Here is a 19,347-nt window from a genome sequence, read left to right on the forward strand (position 1 = left end):
AAAGGAAAGAAAGATTTAAACAAGTTATTAATACATATATATATATATTTTTTTAATGTATGTATATATAAATAATGTGTGAGTGTGTGTGAATGTGTATATACAAACCAAATGTATATGTATACATAAATATATGTATATAGCTATCTATATCTACATCTACATCTACATCTACGTCTATATCTATATAGCCTTGCTGGAGGAAGTGGGTCACTGGGGGCAGACCTTGAGTTTTGACAGTCCAACCTCGTGTTCAGCTCATCCTCTGCGTTGTGAGTGTAGACATGGCGTGACCAGCCACCTCCTGCTTCTGCCACCAGGCCTTTACTGCCATAATGAACTATAACCACAACCAGTAAACAAACCTTCCCTTATTTAAGTTGTTTCTGGTCAGGCAGCTGGTCATAGCAATGAGAAAGTAACTATATATCACTGAGAACATGTCAAAAGAGGAAAATTGCAATCATTGCTACCAATGTGGAGAAAGCATTTGATTAGATTTGCTACACGTTTGTTTCCATGTGACTGTGATAGCTCTCTGCCAGGTGGGGAAGTGTGCTTCTGGGTGAGGGTTGGATGGACATTACATTTACCACCTGTCACAGAAGCATTCCTTGTCAACACAGAGCACACCAGGTAAGCCTTCCCGTCACCAGTGACAGAGAAGGGCTCCAGAGAGGCCTCTCTAATGACTGTCCAAGAGGAAAATGCAAGCATGGCTCTAAGTTAAACTCCATGCGATTCATGTTTGTTTCTAACTCAAAACATACTTACTGAATTCATTGCCAGGTCATAGAAATTAAAAATAAGAGCCGGGCATGGTGGAGCACGCCTTTAATCCCAGCACTCGACAGGCAAAGGTAGGAAGATCGCTGTGAGTTCGAGGCCACCCTGAGAATACATAGTGAATTCCAGGTCAGCCTGGACCAAAGTGAGACCTTATCTCAAAAAAAAAAAAAAAAAAAAAAAAAAGAAGGAAAGAAAGAAAGAGAGAAAGGCAGTAAAAACTTGGTATATTAATTGGATAATATGCTACAGTAATCAACTGTGTGTTCCCATAAGCTGGTACTGCTCAGAGTCTTGAACAGAGAAGTTTCTTTATGTGAAGGGTCGAGGTGATGGCGGAGATGGAGATGCGTATGATAAAGTTCTCAAGAATAAGAAACTAGCTTTTGCTCAGATGATACAGTCAGCTTCTCGTTGCTGGGGCGACCACCAAACCAGAAACAGTTTATGAGAGGAAAGGGTTTATTTCTGGCTTACAGATCCAGGGAAAGTTCCATCAGAAGTTGGCTCCCTTTCAAAAGTCCAAGCAGAGAAAAGCCACTAAACAGCCTGCACACAACAAAAGCACCAAGCATGAACCACCAGAGTTCAAACAGTTCTCCACTCACCTTAGAGGGCCGGACAAGAGATCACGACCCCAAACACACCTGTAGGGGCGGGAGCTAAGGATCCATCCTCCGGAGACATGTCCCCCTTGTAGCAAGGATCTGCTTGCTAGGGGCTAAAGTAGGAAGTTTAATTAAAAAATGACTGGGTCTATGGGGGCATACATTCAAGCTATCACTTTCAAATCACCATGCTTCATATCCAACCCGTACCTTCCATTGCTCAAGGCACCTCGTGGAAGAGAAGAGCAGAAAGACTACGTAAGAGCAGGAAAATGAAAAGCGCAGCTACGCAATGCTGTTTTCTGGATACAAGCCCAAGGCACCTCATAGCAGATGTGATTATAAATACATGGTCGAGCCTGTCAATACCTCATCATACATGAAGGAGGGATCCACGAGACCCCTACACCTCCCAGAGTAATTAATGGAAACTGATAATTACTGAGAGAGAGGAAGTCACATGCTTTAGGGGCGTAATCACCGGATTAACTATTCTCCAGTAAATAACATCCCAACCTTGACTATCCAAGCAACCCCAATTCAAATCAGCGGGTCAAAATAATAATAACAATAACAATAACAACAATGCTAGTAAAATAATAATAATGCATAAAAGTAGGAAGAAAATGTGTTTTGTTGGGCAGGGAAAGGGGGAAACAGAGGGTAAGTGAGGGGTTAAAATGCATTATGTACTGGTACAAAATAGTCAAAAAGAAAAAAGACACAGGAAAAATAATATAAACTTGTATGTTACTAAGATCATTTGTTTAAATACCCTAGAGGTACAACTAAAAGGCAATTAGACCTAAGAGGGGAATTCATTATGTTGGCGAGTTACAAAGACATGAATAATCAGCAAAAACCATTTAGGATTTATATAAAGTCTATTTTAAGACTGTCCTAAAGCAAATTAAGAATCTTTTAATAAGGCCTAGGGATATAGCTCAGTGGTAGAGGGATTGGTTAGCATGTGTGAGGGCCCTAGGTTCAATTTCCATTACTGAAATAAAGAACATTTTAATAAATGTATGAAATGTCTAATTTAGAGCCAGGCAAAAATCATATTCAAAGTAGCAATTAACACTAAATTAATCAATGAATTTGATTTTTATCTACTAAACTGATGACAAATCAAACATAAAACCTTGGGAATGGGGAGATGGTTCCGTAGTTAAAGGCACTGATTTACAAAAGCTTGCTGACCTGGGTCCAATTCCCCAGTACCCACATAAAGCCCAGTGCACAAAAGGGTACATGCATCTGCAGTTTGTTTGCAGTGGCAAGAATCCCTGGCATGCCCAGAGTGCCTCTCTCTCTCTCTCTCTTTATCCCCTCACAAATAACTAAATTAAAAGTTTTTAAAATATGCAAAACCTAGAATGACAATATTCAGGAGCAAGAGCACATTTAGGCATTGGAATATGTTATAAGATATTTTGTTAGTGGTTGAGGACTGCACCCCTTAAGACAGATAAGAAAGTACAGCAATAAGATCACAAAAGCAGAGATGAACAGCATAAGATGAGATTTGCAATTCAAATCAATGAAAGAATATGGATTAATTAACAAACAGAGGCAGGAAAACATGAAACAATTAAAGCCAATTTACCTCCTCCTTGCTCCAAAATAAACTCCTATAAGCAATGATTTATGAAAGTATTAGAAGAAAATGTGTGAGTCCTCGGGAGGCATAACAAAGTGAGAAGATGGAGATGTCTACACCAGTTTTTAAAGCAAACCAACATAAAGTGAACAGATAGAGCACACGAGAAAAATAGTCTTTAGCATATATACCTTGCAAAATAGTGAATTTATTTTAGAGTCATGGCACTCATTCCTTGATATTAGTATAAAGCAAAAACCCATTTAGAAAAAAAATTAAGAAAAAATGATTTGCAAAAATATTTCATAGAAAATAAGTCTTTTAAACTAATGTGAATTCTCACACCATGAAAGAATACTATATTCAAATAACAATGAGATAGGAATTATAGCCAGGCAGATGGGCATAATGCTGATTGTACAAGTGCCGGTGTGCCTGTAGAAAGTTAACTCTGTCATCCTGTTTGGTGAGAATATAAGTTTACCTTGGACATGTGTGATTGTATATCAAGATTTTAATGGGCTGGATAGATGGTTTAGCAGTTATGGCACATGCCTGCAAAGCCTAAGTATGCAGGTTCAATTCTCCAGGTCCCACATAAGCCAGATGCACACGGTGGTGCATGCATCTGGAATTTGTTTGCAGTGGCTAGATGCCCTGGTGCATTCTCCCCCTCTGTGTCTCTAATAAATAAATAAAAATAAATCTTTTTTTAGTTGTTTTTTTAAAACTTTTTATTTACGTATTTGAGATAGAGAGAGAGAAGCAGAGAGAGAGAGAGAGAATAGGTGCGCAAGGATCTCCAGCCACTGCAAATGAACTCCAAACGCATGCATCCCCTTGTGCATCTGGCTTATGTGGGTCCTGGGGAATTGAACTAGGGTCCTTTGGCTTTGCAGGCAAGTGCCTTAACTGCTGGCTAAACCATCTCTCCCATCTTCCCTCACACCCCTCCTTTTTTTAAAGGCCGTACCACCACACCTAGTTCCTTTCTTTAAAAAAAAAAAAAAAATTTAATACACACCCCTTAGCCTTAGGTCACCCCAAAGATGACTCTGGCACCTCTTAGAGCATATGCTCCATGTTGAAGTTTGAGTATGTTTCAGGAATAAGGAACCTCTGTTGATTCAAAATTCTTTAATGCCATTTTATCTTTCCGTACCAAAAACAAACAAACAAAAAAAAAAAAAACCCTTGAAAATATTTATGGTCTTGTTTCTCAAACAAATCAGGACTACTTTACTAAGACATAAGCCTGAAGGAGTGTTGAACTGGTAGTAGAAGGAGCTAAGAGGGGTCCTGACATTTTCTTACATCCGGAGGCTTCAGTACGATCTATCCTAGTGGTGAAAGCTGTTCTGCATTAAACATCTAGGAGACACAAGACGTGGAGTGACCTAAATGATATATGGTTTCTTGTCTAGACTTGCTTTCACTCATCTAGATAGATTGCATTATCTACATATTCAAGATAAGGACACTCTAGGGCTGGAAGAAAAAAAGTGGTTAATCCCAAAGAGGAAGAGGAATGAGAAGATAACCTGGCCATGTATTTTCTGAAAGAGGAACAAGGGACTATTGTGTGCCAACAATAGCTAATGTCAATTTCTAACTCTGGAGAGGAGAGCTCAGCATCTCCTTATCTTAATCTCTAGGTCAATGCAATTAGCTTCACCATGAGAAAAAAAAAAAAAAAAAGCTTTTCTTAAATTTATATAACTTAACAGCAGAAGCTAGAAGTCAGCAGAAGCTAAATTTAGATTTATAGAGGCATTCACTTGATTATCCTACAGTATAAAGGAAAGATAAGTTCAAAGATTCTTTATCCTGAAGCCACACAGAAGACAGGCTCTTGGCTCCAAGATGTCTTCCATGCAGTGGATACTTGTGTGAAGGAGATTAGATAATTTCTATCTGTGAGTGTCTTTGTATCAGCTAGAATGCTTGCAATTAGGTTTGGAACCCCATGAGGCATTGGCATGAAAGAAGATGAATTTTACAGCCTCGGGGAACAAAAGAAAGAGGAGGGCAGCTCAAATATTGTACAAGCTTGCAGAGGAGCATAGTGTCATTAGTGTCTGTGGCCCGTATCTCAGGCTTGACGAATGATGGCCCATAAGCACCATGTTCCGTGAGCTAAGAGGAAATACCACATTTTATTTCCCCTTAACAGTGAAGACATTTCCCCAGAAGCCCTATTAACACCTTCCATTAATTTCACATTGCCCAGAGTTCTGGAAGCCCATTGATTCTTCAAATGTCAATTATGTGGGATTGAAGAAAAGCCCATAGAATATATAAAACCAAACACTCACTCATTCAGAAATTATTTTTTTTTTTTTTAAAGAAGAGGAGGTTGGGCATGTTGGTATATGCCTGCAATCCCAGAACTCAAGAGGCTATACAAATGACTCTCTTTGATTCAAGATTAGCCTAGGATATTTAAGGAGACTGAAACAAACCTGGTTATATAGCCTGGTTCAAAAACTTCAAAAGGGACGAGGTGATGGCTCACTGTACTCAAAGGCCTTAATTTAGGTTTTGAGCATCCGCATAAATGTTGTGCATGGCCCTTTCCCAGTGTTGGAGAAGGGGAAGCAGAGGGCCTATAGCTTGAAGACTAGGTCGTCTAGCGAAACTGATGAGCTCTGAGTTCAGTGACAGCTCTTTTCTCAGAAGACGGAAAGCAATTGAGGAAGACACCTGAATTTGCCCTCTGACCTCCACATGCACCTGCACACACATATATGGTACATATGTTACCCATATACATATAGACACACATACTATACAGATGAACACCAATTTACATGTACACACATACTTATACACAGCCCTCCCCGCACATACAAAGTCAAATGTGATTTGCAAACAGGATCCCAAACTTTTAAAATAAGTTTTATATTTTCTATTTACTTTTCATACAAGGCCTTGCTTATAATTGTTACAACTGATGCATTTTATTTTTTATTCTGGCACATTCACTCTTAGAATTTACAATTTATATAATTTATAAACATTACTTTTTTATAATTTATAAACTTTAAATATTTTAATGTAATAAGCCAATCTATTTTATAAGTAATGTTTTTTGTTTCTTTCTTGGCAAACAATGAGAATAAAATTGCCAGCTGACTCCCAAAAGTCAACAGAATAACTCTTAGAGTTGATGTAGGCTCCCCATCTTGGTGGACAAGTCTCTTATTTCAGTTACTAGTGAGATGTTGTCAATCAACATTTCCATTCATCCATTTCAAAGGAGGCTTTCAACTCAGGCCCTTCCATAATCTTTGTCAATTTCAGAACACAGGAGTAAAGAAGCCCAGTAATTTAGGAAAAAAACAAAACAAAACAGTATCCATGGATTTATTTTACTTTTGCTGATTGAAATCTATTGGTTTTTAGAAGAACTGTCTTTTGGTTCCAAATTATGTACATTGTGTGGGCCCTGTATGTATTTTCCAAGTGATTTAAATGAATTTGAATCAGCTCATTAGGTTGCAGACTGGTGCCGAACACAATGACTCATTTCTAAATTAATACTGTCTACCCTGAACCTCTCCCGTCTAAATCACTTTAATCACTGGGAAGATTCACACTTCCTAACAGGACGGCCATGTTCAAACGCATTCGGCAACAGTTCATTAGGTAATGATGTCATTCCGTTCCCTGGGTCAGCAAATGCGCTCCTGCATGGCTCAGAGAAGGGACTGACTGTGGGCAGATAAGCAGGTGCTTTGTATGCGAGTGACATTCAGCTATGCACAGAAGGGACTCATTATGCTGGCAGGAAATGTTTCAATTTGGGACATTGCAGTCTTTCACGTTCAGCCTCTTTTTTTTTTTTTTTTTTTTTTTAATTCTTTTCTGAGCTTAGCATTCTTATTGGACACATGTCCCTGTCTTTACAAGCATTGGAGGTGTCAAATGCCATATCAGATCTCAGTGACACTTGGCTGCTTTTAAAGAGGCTCTGGAACGGATGAGATGGCTCGGTGGCTACAGTGCTCACAGCTCAAGCTGGAAGGCCGGAGTTCAATCCCCAGAGCCTTTGTCAAAAGCCAGGGCCCACGCCAACATGCTGACGCTGAAGAGACACGGGGCAGAGGCAGGAATGTTTCCCCGGACAGAAGCGCACGCCCTGGCCTGAGCACTTGCCCTCACAGACACGCATGCTCACACAACAAAGGTCAACAGAGCCGGGCATGTGGAGCACACCCTGCATCCCAGCACTCAGACGGAGAGGAAGGAGGATTGCTGTGAGTTCAAAGCCAGCCTGAGAGTACAGAGTGATTTCCAAGGTTAGCCTGGGCTAGAGTGAGACCCTACTTCAAAACAGAAAGAAGAAAGAGAATATATGATATACAGACAACAGACAGGTACAAAGTAATCCAAGTCTCTAAGAGGTGCACAGTATCAAATGCACGGAAGAAGGCAGTACTCAAGGACAGCTTATTTCAAGGGGAGCCTGGAAGCGGCAGGCATGACCCCAGCCAGGTAACATGGCAGGTAAACCATCTCACCCTGTGGGCTGTCTTTTCTTTCCATGTCGTGTTCCTTTATGCTTCAGAAACGTGCTAATTTGTTCTCCTCCGACCTGTGTACTTTGGGGTTTCTGTCTGTGCTTTTCTCTTATTTACCAGCAGCAAGTGGCAGAGAGACAGAAGGAGAGAGAGAATGGGCACAACAGGGCCTCTAGCTACAGCAAACGAACTCCAGATGCGTGTGATGCCTTGTACATCTGGTTGATGTGGGTACTAGGTGATTGAACCTAGGTCTGCAGTCTTGGCAGACAAGTACCTGAATCATGAGTCCATTTCTCCAGCCCTCTGTGTATGCTTTTGGTGTCATATCTCAAGTACTTATACTATCAAGGAGAGTCCTCAGTGTTTTATTATACATCTGATATGGTTTTAAATCATCATTCAGAATTAAGTTTAACCTAAGTATTGTATTGTATTCTTCTTTATTAAGTTGTTTAAAAAACAACTGGCTTCTTAATTTCATTATCCCAGAAGGATTGTTGCTAATATATCAAAGCAAACTTGATTTTTGCATTCAAATTTTGTACCAATAACTTTATTTAATTTCTTGATTAATTCATTCTAATAGTATTTTATACATATCTATCTATCTATCTATCTATCTATCTATCTATCTATCTATCTATCTACGTTGTGTTCAAGTAGACATGGTTTTACTTATTCCCTATTTTAATGTTTTTCTTAACTAATAGCTTTGGTTAGAGTTTCTGATATATGGAATAACAGTGGCAATGATGGCTTTTTTTTTTTTTTCAAGGTAGGGTCTCACTCTTGCTCAGGCTGACCTGGAACTCACTATGTAGTCGCAGGGTGGCCTTGAACTCATGGAGCTCCTCCTACCTCTGCCTCCCAAGTGTTGGGATTAAAGGCGTGCACCACCACTTCCGGTTGATGGCCTTTTTTATCTTCTTGCTGGTTACAGAGAAAAACAATCAGCTTCTTGGTGTGTATGATATTTCTGGTAAGATTGTCATATATAGGCTTTCTCATGCTGAGTCATATTTCTTCTATTCTTAATTTGTTGAAGGATTTTACCACAAAAGACATTAAGTTTTGTTAAATGCCTTTTCTGTATGATTAAAATGCTCTTACAGTTTTCATCTTTTATCCCACTTATGTGACATACCTCACTTACAGCTTTCTACAATGTTGAACCATGCTTGCATTCCATGAGCAAATGCCATTTGACCACAGCAAGTCTTCCTTTTAGTTTCCTATTAAGCCTGAGTTGCTAGTATCCTGCTTAAAGTGCTTGTGTTGCTCGGTATCAGGAATACCAATCTATAATTTCTTACCTTAGGGTGTCCTCACATGACTTTGATATTAAGGTGATAATTTTGGAACGGTCCTTTGTTCTTCAATTGTTGATAGTATTTGAGAAGGATTTGTATTATTTTTTTATTTAAATGTTCAGTCAGCTTTATCAGTTAAGGAAAATGACAGGTTCTGGAATGCTCATTATTGGTAGGCTTTTAACACCATCAATTCTACCACCTTGTACGCATTATTCATCAGCCAGAGGTTCAGAATTCACAAAAAAATTGTCCATATCATTCAGAAATGGCAGGTTAAGTAAGTTTCAGTTCCTTTAGGGTATTTAATATTTCTATGGATTCATTTGTTTTTGTTTCTTTTATCATTTATGACTTTATTCTTATCTCATTTTTTTCTTTGTAACTGTGACTATTTTTTGCCAACTTTACTTATATTTTCAATACACCATAGATCTCTTCTGTTATTGATATTTTAGTTTCTAACTCAATTGTTTCTGCCCTAATCTTTATTGTTTCTTACCTTCTACTAACTCAAATTTCATTTGTCCTTGTTAGTTCTCTTAAAGTATAAAGGTAATTTATTTACATTTTTCTTCATTCTCCATATAGATGTTTATCACAACAAACCCACATCTTAAACATATTTTTGTGCATCTCTTAAGATTTTGTCTCTCCAGGCTTGGTGGTGCACACCTTTAATCCCAACACTTAAGAGGCAGAAGTAGGAAGATTGTCATGAGTTCAAGGCCATCCTGAGACTACATAGTGAATTCCAGGTCAGCCTGAGCTAGAGCAAGACCCTACCTTGGAAAGCAACAACAACAAAAAAGATTTTGTCTCAAGAAATTTTTATTTTTGGTTTGACTTATAGTGTTTCATCAAAATAAAATTATTGAAAAAGCTTTAAAAGGACAAGGGGCTGGGAAGATCATTCAGTAGTTATGGAACTTGCCTGCAAAGCCTCATGACCCCAGTTCATTTCCCCAGTACTTGTAAAGCCAAATGCACAAAGTGGTACATGTGTCTGGAGTTCATTTGTAGTGGCTGGAGGCTATGGCATGTCCATTCTGTCTCTCTCTCTCTCTTTCTCTTTGAAAATAAAAAACTAATATAGTTTTATTTTTTGTGTTTTCAAGGTAGGTTTTCACTCTAGTTCAGACTGGCCTGGAATTCACTATGTGGTCTCAGGGTGGGCTTGAACTCACAGTGATCCTCCTACCTTTGCCTCCCAAGTGCTGGGATTAAAGGCATGCGCCACAACACCTGGCAACTAATGTATTTTTAAAAGCTTATAAAAGATTCATGTATTTCAAGATCATATTGTTTAATATGCCTGATCATGTATTTTCTAATTTTTGTTATTTTCAAAAGCATATTTGTAGTGTCATATAATAGTGTTTGAAAATGAGGCTCTATGTGATTTTACTATGTAGCAGTTACCTTCTTATTGCTGGCACTAAACATCTAATCAGAAGCAGTTTATGGGAGGAAAGTGATTATTTTGGCTTACAGTTTAGGAGGAAGTTTCATCATGGTGGGGAAAGAGGGCAGAGAAGGTAGCTAGGGCGTCACACTTTGTCTCAGCAGCTGAAAGGAAGCAATCAGAGGGAGATACCTCTGAACACTCAGTGGGCTGGACTAGAACACTTCAAGATTCACTCTCAGTGACACACCTCCTCTATCAAGCCTCCACCTCGCGAAGGCTTCATTAGAGGGGGACTGAGTAGAAGGCTTAATCAGAAGCAGTTGAGGCTCTGAGGGGCATAAACCACCACACATCATCACTAAATTTGTTCATATATTTTTTTAACTTCTGCCATTTTATTACATAGTAACCTGAGTACCTAAGAAGGGGCTAGCCAAACCCAGCTGCATCCATTATGAACTAGGCACTATTATCCTAGTCATAACAGATCTTGGAGGCCTAACCAGATGGTCATTCATGGATAGTGTCTCACGTGCCCAGTGAAGAAGCCATATACATGTTGCTAGTTACATTTGTGTTAGGTCAGTTTGGTTTGAAATGTATCTAAAGCTGGGCATGGAAGTATAAATCCATATCTCCAGCAATGAAGAGATAGGAGCCATGGAAATCATAATTTCAAGGCCACCTGGGGATACATAGCAAGTTCAAAGCCATAGTAAACTACCTAGTAAGACTATCTGAAAAGCCAAAGGCTTGGGATTGGGCTATATCTTAATGGATAAAGCATTTGCTTTGAAAGAATGAGAACCTGAGATGAGATGCTCAAATCCTATACAAAATCTAGAAGCTATGAAGGGATTCTGTAATCCCTAGGAAACTGACAGTAAAATAGAGGTAGAGATAGGAGAGCTTCCATAAAAGTGCGGACCAGATATCCTGGTAAATGCAGTGATAAACAGCTATAAGCCCGAGAGTCTTTGTCTCAGAGGAGGTGGACAGCAAGGGCCAACACCCAGTAATTTTTCTCTGAGATCCCCATGCACATGCCTGTGTATGCGCACAAGCATGTGCACATGCACATACTGCACATACACCCAGCAGAAATAAAATAGCAAAAGGCTTAAGGTGCAGCTCAGTGAGAGAGTGCTTACCTAGCATGCGCAAGGCCCTGAGTTATATCTCTAAAATATAAATAAACTAAGTAAATAAATAAACATGGTTCAAATGCAATATGTCCTTATTGATTTTCTGCCTGATCTAGTGATTGCTGAAGGTGAGAATATTGAAGTCTCATACTAGTACTTCTCCTTTCATATCGATTAATGCACACACACACACACACACACACACACACACACAGAGAGAGAGAGAGAGAGAGAGAGAGAGAGACAGAGAGAGAGAGGGAGAGAGGGAAAGGCATTCTCATTTGGGTGTACATATCTATACATTAACTGTTGTGTCCTATGGAATACATGACCCATTTAACATTATGTGACTTCTTTGTTTGTCTGGTCATGGTTTTTGAATTCTTGCCTATAAGGATAATGACTTCTGCCTTTTTTTCCAGCCTCTATCTGCATGGCATGTCTTCTCTCATTGTTTTATTTTCCATTTATCTATCATCTTAAAGGTCAACTCAGTCTTGTAGGCAGGACATAGTTGGTTCTCATGTTTGCTGGGAGTTTTATTTGGCTTTTTCGTACACGTGCTAGGTAGGCATAACATCACCAAGCTGCCTCCCCTCTTAAGAATATTTGAAGAACCTCAATTAAGCATGGTGGTGCACACCTATAGTCTCAGTACATAGATGGAAAAAGCAGGAGAACAGCTGCAAATTCAAGGTCAGCCTGGTCTACATAACAAGTACCAGGCCAGTGAGGATTACATTTCAAGACCTGTCTCAACAGGAAAAGAATTTTAATGAATTGGTGGGTTTAATTATATATTGGGCACAGTAGGTGTATTAGTTCCTATTTTGTTGCTGTGACAAAATACCTAACAAAATAAATCTAAGGAAGGAAGACTGTATATCAGTTTATAGTTTGAGGGGATACAGTCTGTCATAAGCAGTGAAAGAGACGGGGAAAGAAGCAGCTGGTCACATAACTCTCACAGACAGGAATCAGAGTCTGGTGAATGCTGGTGCTTAGCCTGGGCCCTCAAGCCTATGAGATGGCATCACTCACATTTAGGACAGGTCCTCCCACCTCTGCTAACCTAATTTAGAATCTCCCTCACAGACATGCCTGGAGGCTGGTCTCCAAGGCGATTCTAGATCCTGTCAAATTGTTGATCGATATTATTAGCTACCTCAGCAGATTTGGTGAACTGGAAAACAAATGCAAAGCTAGTGCAAACATGATGTTCAAAGGGACAAAAAATAATAGTCAGAGGAGAAAAGCAAGGGCCCTGTGGATGGCCAGGCAGGGTGGTACAGACCTGGAACTCCAGCTATGTTAAGGTATGCTAAGGCCAGAGGATGATGGCACATTTGAGGACAGCCTGGGTGACTTGGTGAGACTCTGTTTAAAAGTAAGATGTTATGAGAACTGAGGATGTAGCTCAGTAATAATAAAGCATTTGTCCAACATGTGAGAAGAGACCTGGCGAGCGCGCACACACACACACACACACACACACACACACGCACACAGAGGAAATCCGTTTTGTATAGTCAGTGTGTCACATAGCACAGTAGTTCCACGAATACATTCCCACAGGACAGAGAGACAGAATAAGGAACTAGAAACAGTGTTGAGGCAATAGCTAACATTTTTCAGATTTAATGGGTGACTTTATAACAGACACAAAATATTCACTGAGCCAGATATATTGTATATAAAAAGTCACTCTTCAGATAAGTGAGCATAAAGAAAAAAGACTTAATACATTCGGAATAATAGAGATGCAGCACAAGAGCAGAAAATTAAAACTAACCTTAGAACAATAGGAGGTGTTTAACCTTTTTAAAGTGTTGAAAAAAAAAAAAAACGAGAATTCTGTTCCAATGGAAAAATGTGTAAATGAAAGCAAAGTTTTTCAAAGACAGCATTACTGTTAATTTATATATCTTAAATGACTGTTAGAAGAACACAGAACTGGATATTTCTACAAACATCTTAAGAAGTAAACATACATCAAATTAAATATTTTATGAGCTATGAATTCAATTCATAAATATCCCACACACTGAATAATTAAGAAATTGAAAGCAAATATCAGATAACAGATACACAAAATAAGTCATCATTATAACCATTCAGGTATGAAAGGAATTTACATGAAAAAGTTAACGGTAATTAATTTAGAAAATTATGTGGAATGGATATTTTGAGGAAAAGCAATTGGCAAACTTGGTAGAATAGATTGAAAATATTAATTATATCATATTTATAAATAATTTGAACCTCTCATTAAAAATATTCCCAGAAAGAAAAATCCAGCCTATACAGCTTCAACAATGACTTCTTTTAAATATCCACCCAGAAATAAATGCAATAGCTAGCAAACTCAGGGGGAAAAAGAGAGAGAAAATACATCTCAACACTTATTTGTAAGACCATCTAAATCCAATACCATTGTTCAAGGGAAAGGAAACTAACTGACTAATTTCTTTAAGTCACATAAATGCAACAATGCTAAATCCAATTCCAGAAAATCTAGCCAAGCAACACATAAATAGGATAATATATCACGAAAAGCATGGTTTATTCCAGAAATGTAAGGTCGGTTTAACATTTGGAAAAAACACATACATATGTTCACCAAAAGACGTGCCCATGAATATTCATAGCAGCAATATTCATAAAGCCAGCTTCAAAACTACACAAAGCGCCATCCACAGTTGAATGGGTAAATAAATTGTGGCGTATTCCCTTCATGCAATACTCCAGAGCAGTGAGAATGAACAAAATGCAGCTACGCACAAATCCAATATTCAGGGAAACAAGCCAGAACTTGAAAATAAAATGGGGGGATATTTAAGAGGCAATTCACATAAAGTACAAAAAAAAAATAGTGTTCTTTGAAATTAAAATTTGGATAATGGTTACCCTGGGGAGGAAGAAGTATTTTGATGGGAAGGTGGTGGGGAGGGAGGTTTCACCTTCTTCCAGAGTCTTCACACATGAGTGACTCCCACAGGGAAAATGAGTCAAGACATACACAGGCATTATGATCACTTTCTGGATGCAGATTCATCTTAATACCAAAAACTAAAGAACAAATGCATTCCAAATTGAAAAGCTATCACATGTAACAATGTCTCATGTCTGCCCTGTGTATCTAAGTATCTAAAAATATATATAATATTTCTCATTTATAAATATATATGTGTTTGTATAAGTGTATGTGTGTGTGTGTATGTGTACATATAGATATGCACCTCCATCTTCCATGACACCCACCCATCATCATGGTTGCCTATTGGCAATTCTCAACAAAACAAGGGGGTGTCCATACTGTAGTATTTGAATACAAGCCCATGATTCACTTCCTTATCATAGTAAGTGATTACAGGTTTACATTTTCTGTAGATATAATTATTTACTAAAGCATGAAACAGAAATTATCCACAGATCAAGAGTTAGAAAAGAAAAGACACAGATGGGGAAAAATCAAATCTCTTTTCTCCCAGATTTATTAGAAAACCAGTTTAGCATTAAACACCATGATTTACAAAATCAATCATATAATTTTCTCTTTTGGCAGGTTTTCTCAGTTTTCAGAACCTAGCTGGATATATGAATGAAGTCCCTCAGCTGTGGTGGTAAGTTAATTTTATAATTTCTGAGTAGGCACATTTGTTACTTTTCTCAATTCTGTGCCTAAGTGCCTGACAAGACACACTGTAAGGGAAGACGCATTTATTTGGGCTCATGGTTTGAGGAGATACAGTGTTGAGCAAGACATGTGTCCAGTCCAAAGTCAAGAAACAAAGTGAGACCGAAAGTGGAGATACACTAGGAGACCACAAGTCCTGCCCTGAGTAACCCGGTTCACCTGGTGAGGCTCTAGATCCTTCCACCACCTTCCAAAAGCAGACTCCACAGACTTGCACAGCAGTATTACCAGCTAGGAAACAGGCGTCCCCACACATGAGCCTATGGGGGACATTTCACATTCAAAACACAGCCAAAGGGGCGGTGGGGGGAGGCTCATAACCAACTTCTGAATGAGCCAGTGGTGACTGTTTCCCCCCTTATTGATATCTGCTTCAGTCAAGACCTGCAGCTCACAAGGGAGAAGGATGATGAAGGTGAAGACAGTACGTTGAAAAGGACAGCTAATCAAAAGCATCTTAAACTAATAACTAGTAAGAGAGGCGCTCGCCAGGGAGTCAGTAGAGGCAGTCAGTGGAGTCGTAGAATAATATGTGAAATTAATAATACAAGTGCAGGATACACAGAGTTGAGAAGATGAGTCCAAACAGGACATATATAAACATAAATTCCTAGGTAGAAAAAGTGAAAATTACCCCGTTCAAGTGTATTTTTGCAAAAAAAAAAAAAAAAAAGGAAAGCATCTTTAAGAATTAATGTTTTCATAGGAAATTAAAAAGGATGGTATTGAGAAATAATGTTGGTGGCAGGGAAAAGATTATGAAAGGACTTGTCTTTTATGTGCCGCCTATAAACAATAGGCCCTTGAGCAAAAATCATAAAGGATTGGTCTGTGAGTGGGTTAACTGTGGAAATTGATTAAAAATATATGATATATATGGGCTGATCATGAGGGGTGGCAGGGAATCAATTGAATGAGAACCCAAAATGGTAGGTCCAATGGGACAAAACATCAAATGGAATTTGGATTTTGAGTTCTTGGCTATATTCTGATCTTTGCATTTCTACTTTTTGAATAGTCTATGAGTTACAGAATCCTAGTTTAGATCCAAGGGTAAAAATATCTGGAAATCTGTGCAGTCTAGCTATGAATAGTCTTAATAGACAGAGTGTTTGCAGTCACCTCTGTACATGTTCCCACTGTGAGGTCTGGACACACTTGCAGAGCATAATGGGTGTGTTTTCCATCTCAAAGTTTTATTATGCATGTGCGTGTGTGTGTGTGTGTGTGTGTGTGTATTCACGTGCATACCAATGTCAGGTGTCCTTCTCAATCAGTGTCTCTTGTTTATTGAAACCGGGTCTCCCACTGAACCTAAAGCTCACCAACTTGGCTAGCTTGTCCAATTACCCACCTGGCTTCATCTCCCGACAGCTACTTACCAAGCACACACTACCGTGCCTGCCGTTTACCTGGGTTCTGGACTCAAGTACTCATGTTTGTGCAGCAAACATTTTACAAACTAAACCAGCTTCCCAGCACTATATTCCAAGATTCTGACTTCTTTTATTTTATCTCATGATAATGGAAGTCATATAATTTGCCTTGGAAATACCAGCTCATTCCTCTCCTGACTCACATCTCTTTCCCACTAGACAAAGAAGACAATCTTGCAAGACAAAACATGAAGTCACTGCTCGTTCTGGAGATTTCAGTGCACTGTTGTATCACATTTAAGCAGAAGTAATGGGAAATTGCTGCCTTTCAGGGTAGAGGGGCTGGAGTTAATAGAGCTTAGAATAATATTAATTATACATCTTAAGTCTCAAGTATCCAGAGAGCTACACAGGATGGCCACAGAACTGAGTGAGGTTCAGGACACACTTGCTAACATATACTGACTGGCAAGACCAGTATCCTCTCATCAAAAAAGTGATATAGGGCTGGAGAGATGGCTTAGTGGTTAAGCGCTTGCCTGTGAAGCCTAAGGACCCCAGTTAGAGGCTCAGTTCCCCAGGATCCATGTTAACCAGATGCACAAGGGGGCGCATGCATCTGGAGTTCCCTTGCAGTGGCTGGAGGCCCTGGTGCGCCCATTCATTTTCTCTTTTTCTTTGCCTATTTCTCTCTCTGTCACTTTCAAATAAATAAATAAAAATTAAAAAAAAGAAATATAAACTATCACACCAACTAGAAGAACTCCATCTTTAGTCTTTTACACATTGGCTAGCTCTAATGTTGATGACCTATGCTAATGTTAATGTCTGTGTGTTCTCTATAGGCCAATGTCATCCAACCAGTTCTTGCATATGTGAGATGCACAGGAGACATTTTGCTGGGGTGAAATGCGATTTCATGCCTTGGTACAAACATCAGCGTTCCATAACTGAGTCTATCCCGGATGTGTGGGAGAAGCAGGATGTGACCCTTGTCTTTACCACTTACTATTTTTTTTTTTTTCAAGGTAGGGTCTCACTCTAGCCAAGGCTGACCTGGAAACTATGCAGCCTCAGGGTGGCTTCGAACTCACGGTGATCCACCTATCTCTGCCTCTGGAGCACTGGGATTAAATGCATGTGCCACCACAACCAGCTTCACCACTTACTTTTATCCCAGCTTTGAACACTTTGCTGAGAAAATTTTGTAAACAGTGATGTGGTTGACCAGTAAGATCCTGATGCTCTGTTATTTATTAAATCAGAGAAGTAATAAAGAAAGTTTTCAGAAAAAAAAAAAACAGAAACAAAAACACCAACACAATAATACAAAGAAATCTTGCAAATTCTAAGTTGCCCATGTTGTGTGACGTCCCCTTTGCTCCTGGGGTAACACTTGTTCTTGCTGTGAGGGAGGGGGGTGAAGAAGGAGAAATAAAAGGAAAAAAAAAAAAACAAAAAACAATCTCCAGCAAGAAAAAACCTCCCTATAAACGATGCTTTCTGAAAATCAAGAGGCTTTCATCTAGACAATTAAGACAGCCATCAGCGAGCTGTGTTTTGGTAAGGATAAACATTAAACACTGAGCACTCATTTCTTTGGTCCATTTTGTCATTTTCACAAAATTACAGGGGTAGGGGAACAAAACACTGAATTTTTCTAATTCTTGTTGAATTCTTTACAGAGATAGCATCCTTTCAAATCACTCTTGAGATATTACTTTAATTGCTTCAAATAATGGAGCTGTTTTGCATATACAGAGAGCATATTACTATTTGGCTGTGATGTAGCTTCCATCTTTTGTGGAGAAAGGAAAGTCCATGATAATCCTACAGTCACAGATTAGACAGTTTAGTGCCAGTTCCAAAGGACAGACCAGGCTAAGTCATACTTTGCAGATTAGATACTGGTAGGCTGTTAAAAGTATTAATTCCTTTCTCAGATGCCTCTTAACGTCTAGAAATCCAAGACACGTGCTTTCTGTCCTTCTCTGCTTTTTATCCCTTGATGGGTTCAGGTAGACTGTACATCCCTTAGACCACACTGCTGGTTGGCTGCCCCATTTTTATAGTCAATGTGTAAGAAAAGATAAAAGTAAAATCAACAACTGCTATGTAGTTGGGGTACATTCTAGAATTTCTAACTTGTGATTTCAGATATCCAGTAGATTATGTACTGTCCAGCCTGATCAACAGATGTCTACACACCTTGGCAAACGTGGGGAGACATTAATAAAGGTGACACAGTGGTGATGACATCAGTGATGATGGTGACAATGAAGTCAAGCTTATATGGTGAAGAAGTATCTCTGCAAGAAGTTAGCCATTGCTGAGCTGGCGAGATGGCTTAGCGGTTAAGGTGTTTGCCTGCAAAGCCGAAGGACCCAGGTTTGAATCCCCAGGACCGATATAAGCCAGATGCACACGGTGGCACATGCATCTGTAGTTCGTTTGCAGTGGCTGGAGGCCCTGGCGTGCCCATTCTCCCCCCTCCCCCTCTCTCTGCTTGCAAATAAATAAATAACATTTAAATAAAAGAAATTAGCAATTGCCAAGTGCTTCTAGACACTGAGAATGCACGAACAAATGTGCCAACCACATCACCAACTAACAAGTCTGGGATAGAAAGGGCATCAATCACAGTGCAGTGTACATAAAGAAATACAATATAGACAATAAACTTACAGTGTACAGTTTGGGCTTCTGCCAGTTGCTAGGGAAGCTTTGCGTGACCTCTGGGTTCCTGAGTATGACACTTACCACCAGTGGAATGTGGCTGGCTCATTTTATTTTTGTTAGGACATCATGCCCTGATCACTTTCACCTGCTGTCAAGAAAATGGGCTGGCAAGACGGGACAGCAGCAGCCAGAAGCCAGTTAATGTGCAT

At 39.2% G+C, this 19,347-nt stretch overlaps 1 long non-coding RNA gene across 1 annotated transcript; it reads left to right on the forward strand.

The window, feature by feature from the left end:
- The first annotated feature begins 6,949 nt into the window (after positions 1-6,949).
- Positions 6,950-18,863, forward strand: LOC123455502. The gene is made up of 3 exons (XR_006633961.1): positions 6,950-7,506; positions 14,952-15,009; positions 18,617-18,863. It is a non-coding gene; the product is annotated as an uncharacterized LOC123455502 (long non-coding RNA).
- Positions 18,864-19,347: the final 484 nt, after the last annotated feature.

The sequence above is a fragment of the Jaculus jaculus genome, chromosome 17, assembly GCF_020740685.1.
Source record: "Jaculus jaculus isolate mJacJac1 chromosome 17, mJacJac1.mat.Y.cur, whole genome shotgun sequence".
Classification (NCBI taxonomy): domain Eukaryota; kingdom Metazoa; phylum Chordata; class Mammalia; order Rodentia; family Dipodidae; genus Jaculus; species Jaculus jaculus.